The following is a 19,456-nucleotide window of genomic DNA, read 5'->3' as shown; positions in this document are numbered from 1 at the left end:
GTCTATAGCACAGGAGTCTCATATGTTTTGCCAGCACCCACAAAACTGTGGCATGATAAATCGCAAATCTGAGATTAAGGTAAATTTTTAGATCATTTTGATCTTGGTGAAATAGTCAATGCTTTATTATTTGTAATATCAAATTATGTCAAAATCGAAATGCCCAGCAGAAGATACAGGTTACATAAATTATATCAAAATATTTAATATTATTAAGTTATTGATCATCATGTTAGCTCTGCATTTACTGATAACAAGTCCGAGATATATCTTTTAAAGAAGAAAGTAATGCAAAAAGATTTTGTAAAATTTGGTACCATGTGTATAAACAGATTTTTTAAAAACATGAATTAAGAGACACTATTTAAATTAAAAAGTGATGATGAGGACTTCCAGCCCAGACTATGCATACTCCTGTTTTCTTCTCTTACTTACTAAGCACAATTAAAACCCAGGAAATATGCTAAGCACAATTATAAACTCAGGAAATGTATAAGATAAAAGAAAAATTCTGAAAGGCATTTAGCACCTTTTAAAATTTAAAGTGAAGGCCAACTGGTTGTAGACCCAAAAAGTGGAGGAGTAGCACAGGTTGCATCCCCTGACCCAGCAGAAGGCAGCCACCGAGACCCACTGTCCTCCAACCACTGCTTTAGCATCAGAAGGCAGCTATAGGCCATTCCTCTCCTGGAATGAGTATGAGTCCTTCTGGAAATACCAGGTGAATACAACACTACAGGGAAGGTGGATTAATTGGAAGCTTCACTTATTTTTATAAGTGTTCATGTGAAATAATATATTTTCCCACAAAACATGAACTTCCCACGTTCTGCCAAGAGATATTGAGGTGAACAGGCAGAACAAGCAAGACAAACAGCTATAACAGGAAGCACAGTCTGGAAAGCTTCTTGTCTCTATTAACTGAGACTCTTCCCCCACGGACATTGGGACAGGCAGGCAGAATAAGAAAAATGAATGCAATTTTTAGCTAGTGACTTAGACTGGGCAGCTTCTTTATTCCTTTGGGCCTAGGATTCTCCTACTCAGAAACACAGGGACATCCAGGGGACCCCCATGAGGGACCCCACAACACCTGGCTCCTACCAAGAGAAATCTAGCATCCTGAAATAGAGAAAAGTCTTCCACCTTTTTTTTTTTTTTTTTGGTTTGTTTTAGATGGAATTTCACTCTTATTGCCCAGGCTGGAGTGCAATGGCACAATCTTGGTTTACTGCAACCTCTGCCTTCCGGGTTCAAGCGGTTCTTCCGCTTCAGCCTCCAGAGTAGCTGGGATTACAGGCATACTCCACCACGCCTGGCTAATTTTGTATTTTTACTAAAGATGTGATTTCTCCATGTTGGTCAAGCTGGTCTCGAACTCTCAACTTCAGGTGATCTGCCCGCCTCTGCCTCCCGAAGTGCTGGGATTACAGGCGTGAGCCACCGCGTCCGGCCAGGTCTTCCACTTTTTAAGGTAGCAAAAGTGACACCAGATGAACCAAGCAGCCCCAAATAAAATCCCAAATGTTGGGAAAATTAAATTGCCATAAAATTAGTCCAAGATTTGCATGCCAAAACTAAAATAGGACTAACTGTATTACAAAGTAAAATATTTTAATAGAACCTAGAGTCTTCTTACATAATAGACAAAATTCAGAATAAAATTGAAAATCACTCCATATATTAAGAACTTAGGAAATCACAACTTGAATGGGAAAAAAAATGTCAATTGATGCCAATGTGGTGGTGATACAGATGTTTTAGTTATCTGACAAATATGTTAAAGGAGCCATCATAAAAATGTTTCCACATCCAATTAATAATTTTTGAACCAAATTTAAAATAAAACTATTAAAAAATAAAAATTAAAAAACACTCTCAAAGAACTAGAAAACACAATAAAGGAAGTAAAAAACTGAATGGACCCAATAGAAGAGTGGAGTGGAGGCAACAATAGCATTAGTGTAATTGAAGATAAGACAATGAATTTACCCTATCTGAACAACAGAGAAAAAACAGACTACCACTACTACTACTACTACTACTACTAATAAAGAACAGCATCATATGGACTTGTGAGATAATAAAAAAACTAACATAAACATAACTGGCATACAGAGGAGAAAGGAGAAAAAGATTAGAGCTGAAAGAATTATTTGAAGAAATATAGTGACCTCCCCCTTATCTGTGGGAAATTTGTTGCAACATTCCCAATGGATGCCTGAAACCATTAATGGTATTGATCCCAATTGCCATTAATTGAAACATGTTTCTGCTTATGTCTTCTACCCAAAACTTGAATGCCTTTTTCATCTTCCTAAGCTCTTATCATGCACTGTGGCTATAACTTTTGCAGTTTGAGGTGCAACAACAAAACTGGCACTAATTTTTATTTCTTCTTCCTGATTTTACAGATATAAAATGTGTTCTTCCCATAAATTTTAGCAACATCCGCATATAAGTTTTTTTTTATTAAGTTGAGAATTTTAAAGAAGCACTTTACTGTTTTTCTTTGGAATAACCAAATTGCTACTATCATTTTTCTTGCACTTAGAGGCCATTATTAAGTAAAATAAAGGTTACTTGAACATAAGCACTGTGATACCATGACAGTGGATCTGATAAACAAAATAGCTATTAAGTCACTAACAGGTGGATAGCATACACACCATGGATATGCTGGACGAAGGAATGATTCATGTGTCAGATAGGTCAGAGCACAACAACATGAAATGTAATCGCTCTACTCAGAATGGCAAGCTTATAAATTGTTTATTTCTGGAGTTTTCCACGTAATATTTTCTAGTCATTTTACTGCAGAAAATGGAAACCATGAAAAGTGAAAACATGGATAAAGGGGACTACAGTAGTGCCTGAAACCTTCTCAAACTTGGTGAAAGACACAAGCGTATGAATCCAATAAGCTGAGTGAACTTCAAGAGATATCCATGCCAAGACGTGTCATGAAATAACTGAAAATTATAGATAAAGAAAATAACTTGAAAACATCCAGAAAAATGAAACATTGCCTATAAAACATTTCAGTTTGGACGACTATAACTTACTCATCTGAAACCACAGAGGCAAGAAGGAAGTATTACAACATGTTTTAAGTGTTGAAGGACTGTGAACTGAAATTCCATAACTGGCACAACTAGCTTTCAGGAATGAAGAGAAAATAAAACATTTTAGGACAAATAATATTAAAAAAATATTGTTAGCAGAACAAATAAAAACATTTTGGGACAAAGAAAATTTAAAATAAAATGTTGTTAACAGAACTATCTTTAAAGATTGGCTAAAATAAGTTCTTTAAACAGGAGTAAAAGTTAAGAGAAAGAATCTTGAAACATCAGGAAGCAAAAGGAATAAAGGAAAGAGCAGGCATATGGGTATATATAATAGATTCTAATTTCCATCATGAGTTTATATATTCTATTAGATAATTGAAAGAAAAAAATTATAATACTATCCAATACACAATGATATTTAAAAAGGGAGAAGGTAAAACAACCTAAATGGAAGGAAGTTGCAACATTTCACTCAGTGTGGTAAAAAGTCAATACCAGTATACTGTAATTCACACATGTATATTACAGTATATGTATTAATATAAAATCACAATAAATCTCTTACAAAAATGAAAAACTATACAGACATACATTCAGAATTACTTAAATAAACCAAGACTTTTTAAAGTAATATTCAAGTAATCTATAGGAGGGTAAGAAAAAGAAAGAAAGGAGTAAGAATCAGAGGAAGTAAATATAAAACAAATAATAAAATGGCACACTTGATTGATAACAGATCAATAATTACATTAGCTGTGAGTGATCTAAATATACCATTTAAAGTTCGGTAGAGCTGGTTAAAAATACAATCCAACTATATGCTAATATACAATATTACAGGTATAAAGTATGTATAATCAAATATTAATAGGTCATCAAATATTAAAATTACCAGAGATGAAGATGAATATTATATAGTATTAAAAGGATCAGCCTATCAGGAATAAATAACAATCCTAAGTGTACATGTATCACAAAACAGCCTCAAAATACATGAAGTAAAACTGAGAAAACTAAAAAAAAAAAAAAAATACGAGTTCACGAGTGTATTTGGGGACTTTAATATACCCTTTCCATGTCAGAAATGAATAGAGCTTCTAGAAACATTCAGCAAGGTTATGACACATCTGAATAATGCAATCCACTAAGAGGACATACTTGACATATATGGAACAGTTCACCCAATAACAGCAGACTATATTTTTTCACATGTTTATGGGACCTTAAGATAGAACATATCCTGGGCCATAAAATAGTCCTCAACAGATTTAAAAGAAATGAAATGAGATACCCAGTATGTTCTGTGACCATAATAAAATCCAATTAAAACACAAAATAACAGAAGGAAAAAATACATAAGTAAACTAAACGTAAAAAAAAACTACAAAATGATCCATGTGTCATGTGTCAGAGAAAGGTTTTCAATAAAATTTTAAATGATTCATATAACTGAATTAAAATAAAAACACGACATGGCAAAATATGAGGAATGCTGAGAGAAAAATATATAGCATTAAATGCTTACATTAAAATGTGAAAAGCTCTTGAGTCAATAATTTCAGTTCCTCGGGGAACTAGAAAATTAGTAAAACATTACAAAAAACAATGTATCAATATATCTTTTCAAATAAATTAATAAAATTAATATATCTCCAATGAAACTGACAGAGAGAGAGAGGAAGAGAGAGAGAGAAAGGAAGCCAAATTAGCAATATGAGGAATGAAATACAGGACACCACTACTGATCCTGCAGCCATTAAAAAGGTGTTTAGAGAATTCTATTAACAACTATACACTCACACATTTGACAGATTAGAAGAAATGGAACAATTTCTTGAAAATCACCAACTACTAAAAAGTCAATCAAAATGTAATAGACAATTGACCACCCTATAACCATTAAAAGTAAGAAGTTAGTAGTTAACACCAGAAAAAAAGGATTTTCAGGATCCAGTGTTATCACTGGAGATAACAAACATTAAAACAAGAATTAACACCAATTGTAACTGTCTCATCAAGAACATAGATGAGAAGGAAATGCTCCCCAACTCATTATAGCAGGCCAGTATTACCCAGATATCAACACAAAAAGAGTAGTGGAAAAGAAAACTATAGACAAATTTCTATACTGTACTTAGCCACAAAACCCTCAACAAAATACTAGAAAGCCAAATGTGAAAATATATAGAAAGAGTTGTACAATGCTACTATGTGGGATTTATCCTTGTCTGCAAAGGTGGTTCAACATTAAAAAATCTATCAGTGTAATCCACCATAGCAACAAGCTAAATAATAAAAAGTACATGATCAAATCAATGGAATCACAAAAAGCACTTGACAAAATCCAACATCCTTTTATGCTAGAGACTTGAAGTAAATTAGTATTAGTGGAGTACTATTTTGGCTTGGAAAAGAGCATCTAAAGCAAACATAAAAACAAAACCCTACATTTAACATCCACCTAAGACAGGGAGCAAGGCACCAGTCTTATTCAACATAAGAGTAAAAGGTCTAGCCTCTGAAGTAAGCAAAAATATTAATAACAATGTAGTGCACATAGATTAGGAGAGAAAAAAAAAATTATCTCTATTTGCAGACAATATGATTTTACATAGAAGACTTCTAATGTCAACAAAAAATTAATAAGGGAGTTCTCTGCAAGGTCATAGGACACAAGACCAAAACAAAACAAATAAAAAAACTATTCACATTTCTACATAATAATGATTCTACAGAAACTGACTTTTAAGAATATCATGCTATTTATAATCCTTCCAAACACAATTACTTAAATATAAAATTAACATAGATGAGATTGATATGCTGACAATTACAAAATGATAATGAAAGAAATCAAAGAAGACCATAATAAGTGGAGAGACTTACTGTACTCAGGAGTTGGAAGACTCGATCAAGTAATGAGGACAGTTCTCCATTAAATTATCTGTAAGAGTAATACAATTGATATCAAAATTATAGCCAAAAGTTTTTGAAGCCATCAGCAAGATAATTCTAAAATTTGTATGGAAGTTACAGTCCACAGAATGACAAAGGTGAATAACATGAAAGAAATCACACAACTGGACATAGCTATAGAAGTCAAAACACTGAGGTATTGGTGGAGGCATAGACATGTAGAACAATGCAACAGAATAAATAACTCAGAAAGAAAACTGCATAATTATGTTCTACTTATTTATGACAAAGATGGAAACATAATTTACTGGAACTATAAACTTTTCACCAAACGTTGCTAAAATAGTTGGATATTCATAATCCCAAAAAATGAATGTCAAGTATAATTCATACTTTATATAAAATTCAATCAAAATGAATGAGAGACTTAAATGTAAAACATAAAATTGTAAAACTTTTGGAAAAAAGTCTTTGAGTTCTAGGACTCTGTAAATGTATCTTAGAATTGATACCACAGCTCAACACAAATGATAAAGAAAATAAAAGATCAATTGGACTTAACCAAAATCAAACACTTTTGCTCTGTAAATTCCCATGTGAAGAAGAAGAATATATTGATATGTCACATACCCATCAAAGGATACAGATATTGTAGTTAGAATATATAAAGGACTCTAAAATTCCAACAATAATAAAACACACCAATTAGAAAATAAGCAAAAGGCATGAACAGGCATTTCATAGAAGCAGAAATGCAAATGGAAAAAAAGCAAACTAAAAGATGTTCAATATGACGAACCATCATGAAATGCAAATTAAACCCCACTGCGATATCATATACGTGGATCAGAATGGCTAAATTAACAAAAATAGTAAAAATATCAAATGCTGGTGAGGATGAGTTGAAACTGGGGATAAATTGAAACTGAATTGAAACTGCTGATGGAAATATAAAATGCTACAGTTACTCTGGAAAACAGTTTGTTTGGTTCCTTATAAAAGCAAACATTCAATTACCATATGACCCAGCAATTGCACTCTTGGGCATTTTTCCCAGAAAAAAAACAAAAACTTATGTTCATACAAAAACCTGTATATGAATGTTTGTGCTAGTATTACATAAAAACAAATCTGGAGTGTACAAAGGGGGACTTTATTTGGAAAGACTCTTGCAATAGGAAAATATGCTGAAGCCGGGAACTTCAAGCATCTCAAAAACAAATAGAAACATACCCTTTTTAATAGTGTAGGAGGTAAGCAGAGCTCAGCAGAAACTTTTAAGGGGAAGTTGGCAAGCAACGGGAAACGACTACCAAGATCTGACAATGTGCCTCACAGTAATCAGCCAATTACAATAAATTAATGGTGGGACATGTTTCCCTTTTTAGTACTCGCTCAGTATTGGAAAGAAGTACAGTTCTGGGGCATGTAGGGAGGCCACAATGTTGACTATAGTTTGGTTAGGACAAACAGGAGATAAGAAATGGGCTGTTGTAAACACTTGGTTAGTTCCCCCCATTGTTTCAGACTGACAAGGTCGGTTCTTAAATGTTATTAGAGATGAAATAAGAGTCATTGTGAGGTTGGGATTGAACCAAGTGGTTTTCAGGGGGTGAGCTGGCCTTCATGTTCTTGTTGGCTTTTAAAGACTAGCTGTATCATCTGTTGACTTTGCTATCTTCCTGGAGCATTTGAGGAAGTTAGGCATTTAATGAACGCTATGCCTAGAGATTTAATAAACAGAACTATTATTAAAAGTTGAATAAAGGAATAAGAAACAATTGTAGAGTTTTGAAGGCACCCTGTTGAAAGGCTTCTAGAATATGGAGCCCAAATTTAAATTGAGTGAGGATGATAGAATGAGGATGACAGTGGCAAGCCAATATATTTTTCAGTTAGCTGTCTGAATATTTTTGGCGATGGCAGAGACATCAGAGATATTTTGGGGAATATATGCAGAATGATCATTTCTGCCTACTGCACAGGGGTCTAGGATTGAAGCCTCTGGAGTTTGGCAGCTGTATTGGTAGTAAGGCATACAATGTGAAAGCTCTTCCCACAGGAATTGAGATTAGTTTCCTTGTGATATGGCTTGTAAAGAACAAGCTCTCAACTACTGGAGGAAAAGCAGTCTCAATCTGCTGGTGACAAATATGCATGTAATTAATCACTTCCTCGAAGCATTTTAGAATGTCTGAATTGGCCAAATTTTTATGGGTCAGCCTTCTGTTATTTTTTATGGAGCAGTTGCTGTGACCCAGCAGGAAAGGACAGAAGGGCAATCAGGACTAAAGATAAAAACTTGGGTTATAAAGATTGAGTTTTTGTGTCAGTTTATAAAGTTTTAATTGTAATAATCTATTAGCTCTTATTATTTCATGTGACTGGGGATTATGAGGACAATGCAGTTTTTGGCATGAAGAAAAAACTCACATTTCTTGGATGGTTTTACTGGTGAAAGAGAATTAATCATGTGAGGAACACTTTCTTTGATAAAAGTTTAGCAACTTAATAACAGCATTGGTCCCTCTAAAAGTGATAGTTTCCAGGCAGTGAGAGAACATGCAGATGAAATTAAAAATATATTTATAATTATGATATTTAAGGAACTGGATAAAATCTAACAGCAAATTTGAAAAAAAAAGGTCTTAAATATCTATATAATAAAAATTCATAGATAAATGATAAATACCCAATTGTAAATTGCTGGCCTAGAATATATTGTATTTAAATTAAAGAGGTATAATTATGGCCAATTTAGCATTTAAATAAGTAATTGGTATTCTGACCAGTAACATTGCATTGTTGTCTTAATGTCAGATACAGCAAAATTAAGGCTCTGATAAATAGAAACATGTTATGGACAGTGAGGGTGTTGTAAAAACCCTAGGAATTGTAAATGTTTTAATATATTAGCATTTTAAATATTATATTAAAAATAATATTTTAGCAATACAAGTTTGATATAGAGAAGGTTAATCATCTTTTTTGACAACACATCCTGTGTAATTTGTATAGTATTAAGTAAATCAAACTATTTTTTAGCACCACTATTTTTAGAAGGTGAAAGAACAAATCATTTGTGATTTTCCTGGGGCCCTCTAGGAAATACAAAAGTTAGATTTATGTGTAAAAGTTGTCATTCAGTATTTAATTTAGGGAAGGCAAAATGTCAAACGTTTTCCAGAGGTTTGAACACGTTTTCCAGAGGTTTGAACATTTGGTTAAATAAGATCATGGGTCACTGAGAACCTATACTTGGCCTATACTTGGCTACCTGTATATATATATAATTATTTTTTGAGACTGACTGTCACTCTCGCCCAGGCTGGAGTGCAGTGGCATGATCTCAGCTCACTGCAACCTCCACCTCCAGGGTTCAAGTGATTCTCCTGCCTCAGCCTCCCGAGTAACTGGGATTACAGGTGCCTGCCACTATCTCCAGCTAATTTTTTGTATTTTTAGTAGAGACAGGGTTTCACCATGTTGGCCAGGCTGGTCTTGAACTCATGACCCTATGATCTGCCCTCCTCAGCCTCCCAAAGTGTTGGGATTACAGGTGTGAGCCACCCTGCCCAGCCTTGGCTACCTATTTAGTCACAGTGACAATAAACTGTTTTAAAAGTAAGCATGTGAGGTAATATGATTATTAAAAAAAGCTCACTCTTTGTAAAAGTTAGAAGACTTTAAAAAAAAAAATCAAGGACATGATAAAGTCAACCTAAAGAATAAAAAACAATTCTGATCAAACAGAATATCTGCCTTTTAGGCAGATTAAGTAGAAGGTTAAAAAAACTAACAAACACTTCTACAACTTCTTTTTAGTAGTAGACCAATAATCCAATAACATCTTAACAGCAGGAAAACCAAATTCTAATTTTGTATCAGTGCATTATTTAATATTAAAGTTTTTTTAATCTCATAAATTACCAGCTTTGACCATGACAAATAAAATTCCATTTCTGTGAAACCTTATTAACTCTTTATGTTAATTTAAGTTTTATCTTATATCTTTTCATTTCTAAAAAAATTCTAGAACTCACTGTATTTTATGATAAAATTAGTCTTTTTTCCCTTAAACACACACACACATACACACACGCTCTCTCTCTCTCTATATCTCTGCCTACTTTGAGTACTTTAATTTACCCGAAGTCTAGGGTTTTAAGTTAATAAAAGGTTTGAAAACTGTCCTTAAGATGACATATTAACGACATATTGTACATAATTATGTTGAAACAAAGTTTGTCAGAATAGTGACTCCATTTTGTTAAATGTATATTTATATTTTGATAACAGCTAACACCTAGTATAATGCTTGTTCTTGTGGGAAAAATTCAGGTTCAAGAGACATTGATAGTGAAACTGAAATATCTCCTTATGTATAAAGTATACTTTTCCCTGTATAACTCCTTTTTAGTTCTTTATTTGTCCAATATTAGACAAATATAAAACAGTGATGATTTCTTGGTATCTCCTTCTTTTGGCCTTTTTATGTTATTTTACATGAATTTTAGGTACTAGTAATCTACAAACCTTGCAATTAAGAACCAAAACTTCTTTTTATAGTGTAATAGGCAAGCACGAATAATTACTGAAGAATCTACCTAGAAATGCATGGACCTTATTTTTTGTGTTTTTATATTTTAAAAGAAGAGTTCTCCATAAATAGCATTATTTCTTTCAGAAATGAACGAATTGTTTAGTTTTGAATGGTGAATTTTGGACTATTTTCAAATGTATCAGGAATAAGACCGCCAACTTGGTTGCCACTATATCGACTCACTGATTTTCTGTTATGATCAATGCAATGGGCCAGGAATAATAACTATGAGATGAAATTACCATAAATGAAGATGTTACATGTTCAAACTCAGCCAAAAAGTATCTGTATAAGTTTAGAAAGCATACTCTCAAATAAAATAAAAATGTTTATTTTATACTTAATATTGAAAACTCAGAACACACAGCTATTTATATTAAACCAACAATGATTATATTAATGTGAATGTGGATTTTTGAAATATTTGGGTAAGTTTTATAGCAGTATTTTTTCACATTGAAAGTATTAAAAATTCAGTGTTTAATTTCTGAGAGTTTTAGTAATATTCAATTTAGATAAGTATTTATGTACCTTTAACCAATTAGACTAGAGCAACTTTAGGAATTTTACAAGCTAATTTGGCACTGCCATTCAGAGGTAAGAAAATATCACACATATATCAGATAAATATATAAATACATACATTAATACATACATATACATGTGAACATAAAGACAGACACAAATAAGGTCATAGCTTTAATTCTAAAATTTAAGCTATAAGTCAGGCATAAATACAGAAATACAGGAGACATTAGTTATGTAACAGAGTTGGCTCACCAATGTTTGTGGAGGAAACTTAAGACCTTCTTTGCCCTGATATGTAATCTTATGGTTTGGATGACACCACATGACCATCTGGATATCTCCAGTGTTCATTAGAGTGGATAAACTATACAATCTATTTCAAATGATTTTTTTTCAGCTGTAGGTGGCTGCTTTGGGAATCCCTGTGTCCCCAAAATTCCTTAATGGGGGCAGGATGCACAAAGTTCTACTGACTTAGGGAGCTAAGGACCTGGACTGAGATGAGAAAAGTCTGTCAAGGGTGGCTAGATGTGTGAAGGAGGTAGGGATATTGAAGGAGAACAGAAAGAGATTCAGGGACCTGAAGGGAAAGTCAAAGGTGGTTACAAAGGAGGAAGGAGGAACAGGGATGATGGGAAGGCATAGGTTTAGATGAACCAGTTAGGGAAGATCTCAAATTTCCTAAATAGATTATTAAAGTTTCAAAATACCCTCTGTAAATTTTTGCCATTTTTAAAGACATTAGACAGAATTAGTGCCAGAACGGCAGAGCATATAGGCAACAAATGTAAAAGATGGTGAGCATCAAGTAGATTGAGAGTTATCGCTTGAAGGAAGAGGAGAATTTAGTTGAAAAGGAGCAAAGGAGAAAACAATTTCTCTAAAAAGTTCCATGCACAATCCTGACTGGGAGTAAAGGAGTCTCTCACACAATCCTTGCTGTGGTACTGATTGTGGTACCGAAGGACCTGCTCTATAAAATCTATAGAAATTGAACCAGGAAAAGCAGAGGCCTCATGAAAGAGCAAGGAATTTCCTACTTTAGAGTCAGGAGTAAATTCCCAAGAAGATCCAAGAAGACTTTCATCCAGGAAGATTCTTGCTCAAATAAAAAAGAACGCAGTAGAACCTGTTGTTGCCAGGTGTTATGGACAGGAGCAAGATGCAGGAGGGAAGTGGGTGTGGCTGTTAAAAGAGGGAACTTATTTTGCTGGAAATATTCAATATCTTTTCCATAGTGGTGGATACAGAGTCTACACAGATGAGAAAATTGTATCCAGCTTCACACACACACACAAACAAATTCATACAAATAAAACTGGGAAATTTGCATAGAATTTGTGGATTGTATCAATATCTATATCTGTTTGTGATATAATATAGTTTTTTAAATGTTTCTATTGAGAAAAACTGGACAAAATACACGAGGAATCTCTCTGTATTATTTATTACAACTATATGTGAACCTACAATTACTCAACAAAAATTTCAATTCAGGCCAGGCACAGTGGTACACGCCTGTAATCCCAGCACTTTGGGGGGCCAAGACAGGTGAATCGCCTGAGGTCAGGAGCTTAAGACCAGTCTGGCCAACATGGAAAAACCCCATCTCTACTAAAAATACAAAAATTAGCCTATTGTGGTTGTGTGGTGCCTGTAGTCCCAGCTCCTCAGGAGTTCGAGTCTGGAGGATCAGTTGAACCTGGGAGGTGGAGTTTGCAGTGATATGACATCACGCCACTGCACTCCATGCACTCTAGCCCAGGAGACAGAGTGAGACTCTGTTAAAAAAAAAAAAAAATTCAAATCAAAGAAACAAACAAAAGAAAACAAGATGAGTTCTGAGAAACCAGTGCTATAAAAATGATGAATATGAGCCAAGTGGGGTGGCTTACACCTGTAATCCCAGCACTTTGGGAGGCCCTGTCTTGTGGATTGCTTGAACCCAGGAGCCTCAAAATATCCCGAGGAACATGGTGAGACCCCTCTCTAGAAACATACAAAAATTATCAGGGTGTGGTGGTACAAACCTATAGCTACTTTGGGAGCTGAGGCCAGAGACTGAGGCAGGAGGCTGAGGTGGGAGGACCACCAGAGTCTGGGAGGTGGAGGTTCCTGTGAGCCGAGATTGTGTCATAGCACTCCAGCCTGGGGGACAGAGCAATACTCTTGCCTCAAAACAAAACAAAACAAAACAAAACAAAACAGAAAGAATAATAAATATGGAACTCTGGATGCTAGGAACTTAAGAGATATTATGAAAAGAAATAGAGAAGTTAAAGGTTAGATCTTCCAAATTATTTTGTTCATAAGTTACTGGCAGTTTGAAGAGAACACTCAGTTCAGCATTCCTTAAAAAAGGTGATATCAATATGTTTATACAGTTCATGTAGAAGCAGACAATAAGGAGAGAGAAGGAAGAAAGACAAACATGAAGTAAACGATCCAAAGTGGAGATTTTGGTTTTGCAAGACAATAGGACCAGAATTTTTATAAGTAACCATAATATAATATGAAACTACCTTTGAATGGTATTTTATGAAGAACTAAATGAACACCAGTTGCTTATTTAAAGTCTACAACTCCTTCATACATTTTCCTTAATGTTGGCACTGTTATCACTCATACATAAAGGTATTTATTTTTGAGGCAGAGATAAGAAGAAAATTAAGAGCAACGAGGAAATTCTCTGAAGTCATAAGAAGGATAGTCAAGAATTTCACATGCCATTCCTCACTTTTAATATTGTATTGGAAGCTAAAGCATCTATTAAGAGATGAGGGGAAATATACATGGTACTTCTAAAAGTATGGTTGGTTGACAATATGATTTGGTTTATATGGGGAGAATATCATTAACAGGGAGAAAAATCAAAGATTAAGAGTCGACATGGGAAAATACAAACACACTTGTCGTAAAAAGGCAGGGAAAATAGGAATATCAGCATTGATTAATTCATAAGTTTGAGATATTAAGCAAGACATAATTCAGGGTGATAGCAGTACCTAAAGCAAGAGCATTTTGATGAATAACAGAAATGAAGAAGAAATAACAAAATGTCGACTTAGAGTTATTAATGAAACAGGTCAAAGAGCTGTAAATTTACAGTGTTAAAGAGTCATCAAATCTGATGTTTCTTTCCCAAATACATTGTCAGATAATTTCATGAAACTCTCTTTATATATCTTTCACGATGCATGAGTTTAACACATATACATAACAAAAAAAATAATAAATCTGTTAGTTTTAGTGGGGAGAGGGAGGAAGGAAAGTGGCACTGGCTAATTCATTTCTGATAGTATAGGCAGAGCCTCGCTCTGAAGGAATCGAATAACTTACTCAGGTGCAGGTTCTGGCTGACTGCCCCTGGTTCTTGATTGCCATGCTCTCAGGCACTTGATAGCAAGATACTTTCTTTACAGATTCAGCCATGCCCATTATCTCCTTTTAGGAGATTCTCTCAAAAGACCTGACCATAACGTTTTTCAAACTCTCTAGGGTCATTAGCACACTATCTCTCTTTCACCTCTCTCTTATCATTTCCCAGGCTTCAGAAATTCAATTCACTTTTCTGTAAGTTGTTAAAACTCTGGGAATGCAGTTCTCAGTACTTACTAGCTAGGAATGTTTATACGGTAGGACAGAATCTATCCATTACTTTCTAAAGTTCTTTACACAATGAAGGCATTGAACAGAATATTCATGATTCACACATGAGGAATAAAAGACTTATTATGTAATCCTCCCGAGGCAGCATTTAGCCTATGACTAATCACAGCTGCATAGTACCTATTAAAACATACAGCATTCTAAGAATTGCACCTTTTTTCTTCATTTAAGGCCCAAACTAAAAATTTAGATAACCGTCTGTTTCATATAGAATGTTTTAGTTATATAATAATAAATGAGATAGTCATGATGGCTTGATTGTAATTTAATTTTTGGCAAAAAAAAAAAATCTTTACAATTTAAGAGATTAATTTACCATAAATATAAAATAAATCAAAACCAACAAATATTGTTTCTCCTCTCATCATCATGGATGCCTACTCTCTTTCCAACTATAATTCATGCTAAATTTTAGCAATTTTATCTTTCCTTTCATAGAAATGTCTGTGTAAAACTCATTCTAATAGAAACATAATCTAAATTCATTATAATATTGTCAATTCTCAGTAATCACTATCAGACTTTAATGATTATGTAAAATAAATTCTTTTCTGTAAATATTAAAATACAAAATTTTACACAATTAAAATTTTATAGGACAAAACGTATCCTCAGTACTCTAGTCAAGAGGTATTTAGAGCATTATATTACCCAATTAAAAACAAAGGAAGAAAGAAATAAACAACAAAACTAGTAAGTTAAATCTGGCTATAATTATTTTTCAGTTACATCTGTATATCATTCCAACTTGGAACCTCCAGCTCTGCTGTTTAGATGTATATTGGCAAAGAAATGGCTTTCCCAAATTGTGCAATTTGTGTAGCCCTTAATACATTCTCTATTAACCACACAAATGTTTTCAGGATTTAAGGAAACCAACAAGGGATATGAAGTACTCTGAGATTAGCAATAGTAGGAAGCCATTCCCTCTTCCAGATATGAAGAAACAAAAGGATATCAGATTCGAGAACATGAAGAAGGTTCGGGTAGAGTGAGGGTACTATGAATGAAACTATGGTCTTTATAGAGAGAGACAGCCAACCCACAGCAAATCAGCAAGCAGAGAGCTGAGAAAATAAATATTTTTACTTCACCCACCTTCCTATGCTAATTTTTTACTAAATAAGATTGATTAAACCCAAAGGAAGCAGAAGGATAAAAGAGTTCATTGATACAGCCAATACAGATTAGACTAGCTAGAAAGGCAAAAAGAAATTATTATGGATTATCCTGTATAATACACTATAAGTGTTTAAAATACTAAGAAAAAGAGGTACTTAACATTCCCCTCAGTCTGACTAAGCTTTAGACACTCTTCTTCCTGACTCCCTTTTCTTAGAGCATTTGCTTTATAAAACTTGTAATTATAAAGTCTTTCTCTGCTTTTTTGAGATGCAAATACTTTTAAGTTTCTTGCCAGTTATAGAACTCAGGAATGTCTTTCTCAAGGGCCTGCAAGCTATGTCTTTAAAATGTAATCATCGAGAAAGATGTATATGTATATCAAAATGTTATATTACACAACTTAAATATATACAATAAAATGAAATACAACACTATTTAAGAAAGAGAGAATAATATTGCTCTTATCTCCCAGTTACTGTGGGATGATAGCACCTTAACTTCAACATGTGCTTTGCTCCAAGTTGTAAAACTACCTCCTTCAGCGTAGAAGATAACTTACTTTTCATTTGGATCTAGTCAATTAGCAAACACAGGTGGTCTATGATATCCACTCCACATCTTAAAAACTCTCCAGTTTTTTGTATCCGGTGAATTCTGGCTTTTCTCCCCTTTTGTGATAGCCTTGAATAAAATCTTCCTTATCTGTTTAATTTTCACAGAACAATTTTTGCTTTGATAACTCTAATGATTTACTTTAAAATATGCATGTATGTTAATCCAGAACATTGCCAAAAGTTATGCTAGAGATTTATCCTTTAATTATATTTATATATTTTTTCAAATAGGACAATTACAAGCACACCAGAAACATAATCTGCTGATTATCTTAGTTTGAGGTCCTTAGGAACAGGGCCTGAAGGATTCTACTGCTTGGACTCTATTGAGGGAGTGCTCTCAGGTAAACCCTGTAAGGTAATGAAGGAAGCAGAACAGGACAGAGATAGGGGGTGGATAGACAAAGCTGTGGTCTCCCCTGAGAAGCCTTTTGTGCCCCAGATGCAGCCATTGTTTCAGGCTGCACCTGGGACTTTCCAGGTCAAGTTCTTCTATGGGTGGAGCACAATTTTCAGAAAAAAAGTGCAGCTGTAAATTATTAGTAGTCAATAATTAGAACAGCAAAGGAAATAGGTGCACCTGCTCAGTAAAGGGAATCTGGGTTGGCACCAATTATGTCTACAACAAGTGGCATTTACAGTAAACATATCTCCAGTCTCCAGAACTGGCTTTATTATAGGTTTTACTATTTGTCAAAAATTATTCTTCTTAGGAGACAATGTATTCGAGAACAATAAAAATCTTGAAATATTTCAAGTATTATATCGCTAATTATATAATTTCATTCTCTATATAAGGCTGCTAATATAGTACCACTTAAAATGCTTTGTTTCTGCTTAATGTTTTCAGTTAGTAGTTAGCTAAACATTATAGGAAGCATTTTAGTTATATACCCTATCATTACTGTCATTACTATTATTAAATACTATTATTAAATATTTATTTAAAATGATATGACTTTACATAGAATATATTTCACTCAAGAGTGTGCCTTTACAGGAGAATCACTTGAACCCAGGAGGTCGAGGTAGAGGTTGAAGTGAGCGGAGATTTTGTCACCACACTCCAGCCTGGGCAACAGAGCAAGACTCTGTCTCAGAAAAAAAAAAAAAAAAAAAAAGGATGTGCCTTTATATAATGTTTGTTAATGAGTTACAGTAATTTTAATGAAAGGTGCATAGTCTAAGGATTTATTTTCTTTGCAACACAATTATAAAAGGAAAGAACATAGTTGAAACTCCATAAACTATGCACTTTTCTCTTTTTTTGCTTTTAAAAAATTCATATTTATGTTTTGTTTTTCATTTTTATTTCTATGAGAACATGTTAGGTGTATATATTAACAGGGTACATGAAGAATTTTGATACAGACATAACACATAATAATCACATTAGAGTAAATAAGGTATCATCTATCACCTCAAGCATTTATTGTTTCTTTGTGTTACAAACATTTCAATTACACCTATTAGTTCTTTTAAAATGTACAATAGATTATTGTTCACTATAGTCACCCTGTTTTGCTATCAAACACTAGATCTTATTCTATTGGACTATATTTTCGTACCCATCATCCATCCCTAATCCCCACCCCGTCCCCCATCCCCCCACTGCCACATGACCGTTCCCAGCCTCTGGTAATCATCCTTTCCCTCTCTATCTCCATGAGTTCAGTTGCTTTCATTTTAAGCTCCCACGAATGCGTGAGAATATGCAAAATTTGTCTTTTCTGTGCATAGCTTATTTCACTTAACATGACGCCCCCCAGTTTTATGAATGTTGTTGCAAGTAACAGGATTTCATTTTTGGTGCTAAACAGTACTCCACTGTGTATTTGTAACACGTTTTCTTTATCCATTCATCTACTGATGGACACTTAGATTGCTTCCAAATCTTGGGTCTTATGAATAGTGCTGCAGTAAACCTGAAAGTGCAGATATCCCTTTGATGTACTGATATCCTTTCCTTGGGGTATATACCTAGCAGTGGAATTGCTGGATTCTATGATAGTTCTATTTTTAGTTTTTTGAGGAATCTCCATATGGTTCTTCATAGTGGTTGTACTAATTTACATTTCCACCAAAGACCCTTTTCTTATTAAGCATCTCTGTGCTCTGTTGAAGTTTCACCATGTGGCTTACTCTTTACGTTCAGTAACAGATACTTGCCTTAGATTCTAAAATGACATTTGTATTAAAAATCAAAACCAGAGGGAAAAAAAACTTTCAAAAAGTTTTTAAATGAAAAAAAAAAAAAAAAAACAGGTTATTCAAAAAACGGAAGTAAACCTGACAGAATCCTCTAGGTTTTTTTTTTCCTACATATCTGCTTGTATACCTTTAAAATACAAATAAAATATTAATTCTAACAGAATATTAATATCATGTAATTAAATGTTAATATTAACTGACATCATTGTACTGTTAATTATTAATATTTATTGGATATTAACATTAAGTTTTAATAACGCAAAATATCTATGTCAACAAAGTGAAAAAACCAGAACAATTTGCTCAAATATGTTAAAAATTGAAAGAGAAAAAATGTAATATGTTCTTGTTTATCAACTTACTCCATTTCATAGAATTATCAAAATATGTAGATACAATTGCAATATGCACCAATATTAAAATGCAAATTATTATTGCCTTCTTTTTTAAGCTATTAGTTTGGAGTTTTGCAGTGTAATGAATTCTCCAACCAGAACTGATGTGCTTCCTTGGCTTCCACTATCTTACTGGAAGTTGAACTATTATATCCTTGGTAAATAACACATTGAAAAAGTCAACAATTTCTACCTTCCCTCAAGCAATGAGATAATATAATACATTATTATCATCATTACACTTTGTTGCTCTCTCTGTGTCTCTTTTTAATCCATCCTGTCTACATCTTGGTGAATTATTTCAATCTATAAATGTGTACATTG

The sequence above is a fragment of the Hylobates moloch genome, unplaced genomic scaffold, assembly GCF_009828535.3.
Source record: "Hylobates moloch isolate HMO894 unplaced genomic scaffold, HMol_V3 SCAFFOLD_4, whole genome shotgun sequence".
NCBI lineage: Eukaryota > Metazoa > Chordata > Mammalia > Primates > Hylobatidae > Hylobates > Hylobates moloch.
Note: the sequence above shows the minus strand (reverse complement) of the source record.